Raw genomic sequence first — 6000 nt, forward strand, 5'->3', positions numbered from 1 at the left:
TATATGAGGTATAAGCCTTTGTTACTTCCATAAGGCTGGTGTTCATGTTAAATGTAACCCTATGTCCGTGGCCCATTGATGGCTTCTTTTTACACCAGGAGAGCAAAGAAAGGTTATGATTGGTGAGAGAGAGAAAAGTTCCTTTCTGTTGCTCTAAGAAGGAACACAGTGGTATAAAGTCCCCATAACGGAGTGGCGATACCCACCAGGGGAGTCCGTCCATTACTGACAGGGGCATGGCCCCACATACCCAACAGTTGGAGGAGTTGTGGAAGTTCGCATAAGAATGTGCCCACGAGATGAAGACGTTGTCCTGTGCAGGAACACTGGTCAGGTTCAGAATTGCGTTGATGAGGCCGAGCAGCAGGAGTCGTTTACCCAGCTCCATCCTGTAGAGGGCTCGTCTGGGATCTCGTTCTCTTCTTCCTCTTCAGAATGATCTTGGTTCGCCGTGGGTCGGTGGGGTCCTTCTGGGTGGTCCACTCAGCGTCTTCCGGGTCAGTGTTGTATGCCTTCTTCGCTCTGGTGTGATGGATCCAAGGGGCAATGCCTGCAACTTTAACTGCGGTAGGAGTGGTTAAAACAACAGTATAAGGACCTTTCCACCGGGGGGCTAGGGAGTCATGTTTCCAGTCTTTCACCCATACCTGGTCCCCTGGTATAAACTCATGCATTTGCTCCCTCAAGGGGAACGGTATTCTTTCTTGCACAAACTTAGTTACTTGATTATTTACCTTACCTAGTTGTTCCATCTGCTGTGATATGCCGTCTCCTCCTACCTGAAGTATATCAGTTGTTACCTGTCTTATTATGGGAGGAGGCCTCCCATACACAATTTCATAGGGAGAGTAGCCATGGGACTGTGGGGTCATCCTGAGTTTGAGCAAGGCCATGGGAAGTAAATCCACCCAGGAACAGTCAGTCTCTATAATCCACTTAGAAAATGTCTCCTTTAGTGTCCAGTTAGTTCGTTCTACCATTCCGGAGCTCTGAGGCCGGTAGGCAGTGTGTAACTTCCATTTTACATTCATGGCTTTACTTACTTGTATCAGATCCGATATGAAGGCTGGCCCATTATCTGATCTTATGCTGGTGGGGAATCCAAATCGAGGAACTATCTCCCTAAGCAGGCTCCGAGCCACTTCTGATGCTCTTTCAGTTCGGGTGGGGAAGGCCTCCACCCATCCCGAGAATGTACATACCAAGACCAACAGGTAATGAAAATGACGATATGGCTTCATCTCAGCGAAGGCCACTTCCAGATGTTCAAAAGGAGGGGTACCTTTTAATTGGATGCCTGGGGGTTTTGGTCTGCACCCTGGAGCAGCGTTAATCTGAGAGCAGGCGTTACAATTTTGGGATTCCATTCTACATAGAGAGGAGAGGCGAGGAACCAGAAAATACCTTCGGATCAAGTCCTCCAGTTTGTCATGTCCTAGGTGAGTCATACGATGAGCTTGGCTCACCAGAGAGGGGGCCATCCTTTCAGGCACTAGTAGCTTACCACCTGGCAGTTCCCACCATCCTTTCTCTGTTTTGGTGGCTCCCTCCGCTTCAGCTAGCTGGTTTTGAGCCTCGGTGTATGTCGGGGAGTCTAGGGCCAGCTCGGGTAGCTCAGCTAGGACAAATGTCCTCATGGGGATTTCCCCGGATTCTTTCCTGTCCTCGGCTGCTCGCCGGGCGGTCTCATCAGCCAGCCTATTTCCTCGAGCCTGTGGGGTGTCTTCCTTCTGGTGCCCACGGCAGTGCATGACTGCTACCTCCGTGGGGCTCCAGACAGCGTCTAACAGAATCAAGATCTCTTCCTTATTCTTAATGTCCTTTCCATTGGCCGTTAGAAGGCCTCTCTCCCGGTATAGCGCCCCATGTACGTGGAGTGTAGCGAAAGCATACCGGGGGTCAGGGTAGACGTTCGCTCTCTTGCCCTTTGACAGCTGCAGTGCCCGGACTAAGGCCCATGACTCTGCTCGTTGGGCTGACCAGTGTTGTGGCAAGCGGCCGGCCTCTATAACAGTCCTCTCTGTAACTACAGCATAGCCTGAGAGTCGCTGTCCTAGCTTTACCAGGCTGGTGCCATCAGTATACAGAGTTCAGTCAGGATTTGAAATTGGCCTGTCTCAGAGGTCTGGACGGCTAGCATAGACCTCGTCTAAGACTTCCTTGCAATCGTGAGTGGGTCCTCCTTCTCCCACTGGGAGGAGCGTTGCCGGGTTTAAACCCTGGCAAGGTTCAATACGGAGGTTGGGGTTTTCACATAGCAGTCCCTGGTATTGAATAATCCGGGAATTTGACAGCCATTTGTGGGGGTCTCCTCGAAGGGGTGTTGACTTCATGTGGGACCTTTACGATCACGTCCTGGCCAAAAGTCAGCTTTGTGGCCTCACGTACCAGTAAGGCGACTGCGGCCACTGCCCGCAGACAGCCAGGCCAACCGGTGGCAACATGATCAAGTCGCTTTGAAAGATAAGCTATTGGCCTGTCCCACGTTCCCAAGGTTTGAGTCAAAACCCCCATGGCTGTTTTATCTTTCTCAGTCACATACAAGGTGAATGGTTTGGTGAGGTCTGGCAATCCCAAGGCGGGGGCGGAGGTGGTTGCTAGCCTCAGCTCCTCAACGGCTTCCTGCTGTTTTTCAGTCCAGTTTACAGGATTTTCTTCAGGCCCTGTCAGGAGCTCAAATAAGGGCTGGGCTATTTGAGAGTACCTTGGAATCCAAATCCTGCAGAATCCAGTGGTCCCTAGGAACTCCCTGACTTGCCGCCGAGTCTTAGGCGTGGGGAGCCTCAGAATTACTTCCTTTCTAGATTGGTCCAGCAACCTTGTGCCTTCCCTTAAGACAAACCCCGAATACTTTACCTTCTCCTTGCAGATTTGTGCCTTTTTCCTGGACACTCGGTATCCCGCTTCTGCCAGCAATTGGAGGAGCGCTCGGGTCCCTTCCCAGCATTCTTCCCAGGTCTCAGCGGCCAGCAACAGGTCGTCCACATATTGCAGGAGCCAACATCCATACCTTTCAGGCTGGAAAGGTTCCAGGTCCGAGGCCAAGGCTTCTCCAAAGATGGCTGGCTCGTTTTTGAATCCTTGCGGGAGGCGAGTCCAGGTGAGCTGCTGCTTATTGCCTCCGATGGGGTCCTCCCATTCAAAGGCAAAGATGGGTTGTGATGCAGGTGCTATGCATATACAGAAAAAGGCATCTTTGAGGTCCAAACAAGTATAGATCCTTGTCTTAGGTGGGAGGAGACTAAGTAAGGTATAGGGGTTTGGGACGGTCGGGTGCAGAGTTACAGCGGCCTGATTGACCAATCTAGATCCTGCACAGGCCTATAGTCTTGTCCTCCTTCCTTTTTTACCAGCAAGATTGGTGTGTTCCAGGCTGATTGACATTCCACCAGGATGCCTGCCTGTTTTAGCCTATTGATGTGAGGCAGAATCTCAATTCGGGCTTCTATGGGTATTGGGTATTGACACTTTCTCACCGAGGTTGCGCCAGGTTTGAGTTCTATTATTACAGGGGCTTGGTGTCTAGCTAGCCCAGGGGGGTTATCTTCGGCCCAGACCTCAGGGAACAGCTGAGTCAGCCTTCTCTCCAACTCTGTTGCCTGGTCTTGTTTATCTCCAGGAGGCTCATGTAGCCTCCATTCGTCTTGAGGGGGCACAGAGAGGGAGAGTAAGTAGGTTGTTGTGCCCACCCGAAAAGTGGACCTCTCTTCAGGAGAGAAAGTCACTTGTGCTCCCAGTTTGGAGAGTAAGTCTCTCCCCAGCAGGGGTACTGGGCACTCATGGATATAGAGGAACTCATGAGTCACTTGGTGACCCCCCATCTGACATTTTCTGGGCTGGCAAAACGACTTAACCATTTCTTCTCCCGAAACCCCAGTTACAGCAGCAGTCCTTTTAGACCGTGGCGCCACTGGTTTAGTTACCACAGACAATTCTGCCCCGGTGTCCACCATAAAGTCAATGTCTTGGTCCCCAATTTTTAAAGTTACCATGGGCTCTCAGGGACCTGATGTCTTTGAGCCCCGGCGTCCCTATTCAGTCTCTATGTTAGTGAGTTCTGCAACTGGGAGGGATTTATTTTCCCTTCTTCCTTCTGGGCACTCATTCTTCCAATGACCAAACCCGCGGCATCGGGCACATTGATTTGGCTGTAATGGAGCCCGTGGCCTCCGTTGGGACCGGTTGGAGGGCTGTCCTGACCTCGAAGCTAGGGGGGTCTTCTTTGCTCTGGTGGTGGAAAAGTCTCCGGAAGACTTTCCAAGCATAGCAGCCAACATTGCAAACCTCTCATCTGTTCTCCTCTGCTCGTCTTTATACCTCTTCTCGTATTTCTTTTCTATTTCCGTGTCCCTATTCAGGAACACCTTGTCTGCTATCTCAATCAACTGAGAGCTAGACATGGATAGAACTCCCTTGGTCTTTTGAAGCTTTCGTTTTATGTCAGGAAATGCTTGCGAGATGAATGACGAATTTATAACAATCTGGGAGCCCGTAGCTTCTGGATCTATGGGTGTATAGAGTCTGTAAGCCTCACAAAGCCTCTCGTAAAATTTGGAGGGTGACTCGTTTCCCTTCTGAACTATTCCGGCCGGTTTAGACATGTCCATCGGCCTCCGGGCTCCCCTTCTAAGCCCTTGTATAATCGCTGTCCCGTATCTTTCTAATTGGATTTTTCCCTCCTCTGTATTATAGTCCCAGTTAGGTCTGTCAGTGGGGAAGGCTTGTTCTATCCACCTCTCTGGGTTAGCAGTGCCCTCAGGGACCATCTCCTGTAACCATTTCCTTGCCTCAGCGTTGATCCTGTATCTCTCTTCTGTACTGAAGAGGGATGATAGTAATTGCATTATATCGTCCCAGGTTGGTAGATGAGTGCGGAAAATAGTCTCCATTAGTCTAGTCATACGCTTGGGTTCCAACGAGTAAGAGGGGGTGTGTTTTTGCCAGTTCAGTATATCAGTTGATGAAAAGGGCTGATAGTAATAGGTTACAGGAGCTTGGTGATAATTACCATCCTCCCCTATCACTGGCGATTGCTGAACTTCTCTGAAGGGCATCTGCAAGGGTATTTTTTCCTCTGGCTCTTTTGCAGAGCGGAGCCTTTGTTTAATTCCAGTGGTTCCTCCCCGTCGTCCGGGAGTACTTACCGGGAGTGGAGGGTAGAGTTTAGGGAAAGTAGGAGCAGCATCCGGGGTGGTAGAGTCCGGTGGGCTCATTGCCCCTCCAGTTGAGGTTGGAGCCTGCTGGGAGGGTGGCTCTACAACCTGTGGAGCTGTCGGGACCCCTGAGGAGTCCGGGAGGCTTACCGGTCCCTGGCTGCTTCCTCCGGTGGCCACGGTGTTACTAGCTGGCGGAACCATCATCCAATACGGCGGTAGGGGAAGCTCATCTCCTTCAGGGTCCTGTAAAATTTCCTTCTCATCTTTGGTTATCTTTTGAGCCATCAAGATTTTTCCTTCCCCGCCATGAGCATAAAAACGGGCCCATTTGGGGGGGTCTTCGGCTATTCCCAGCCAAGAGTCTATGTACGGGAACTGATCAGGGTGTCCGGGCTTTCCCGTAACTATAGCATAGACTGCCTTTATGAGATTTAAGTCCATAGTTCCCTCTGGTGGCCAGCCAACTCCCACTGAAGGCCATTCGACTTCACAAAGGGTACGCAGCCGGCCGGGTGTCATTTTCTTCCCATAGTCTCCATCGAATCCTTTCTTAAAATTCTTAATCATATTCTCCAATACAGTGGCCTTCCTCCCATTTTCTTACCTCTGGATTCCCACGTCCCAGGGCCTTCCTGAGAAGCCAATTTACCTGTCTCCACTGGCAGGGGAGATGATGGGTCACACAGCAGATGGGTACTTCCTGGGGGAGGGCAGAATACGAACATGCAGAAATCAATATCCTCTTTGTAAAAAAAAGAAAAACCTGGGACTTCCCTGGTGGTTCAGTGGCTAAGACTCTGTGCTTCCAATGCAGGGGGCCCGGGTTCAAACCCTGGTCAGGGAA

At 50.9% G+C, this 6000-nt stretch overlaps 1 non-coding gene across 1 annotated transcript; it reads left to right on the top strand.

Moving 5' to 3' along the window:
- The first annotated feature begins 5927 nt into the window (after positions 1-5927).
- On the top strand, positions 5928-6000 carry TRNAG-UCC. The gene has a single exon. It is a non-coding gene; the product is annotated as a tRNA-Gly (tRNA).

The sequence above is a fragment of the Cervus canadensis genome, chromosome 18 (genome assembly GCF_019320065.1).
Source record: "Cervus canadensis isolate Bull #8, Minnesota chromosome 18, ASM1932006v1, whole genome shotgun sequence".
Taxonomy (NCBI): domain Eukaryota; kingdom Metazoa; phylum Chordata; class Mammalia; order Artiodactyla; family Cervidae; genus Cervus; species Cervus canadensis.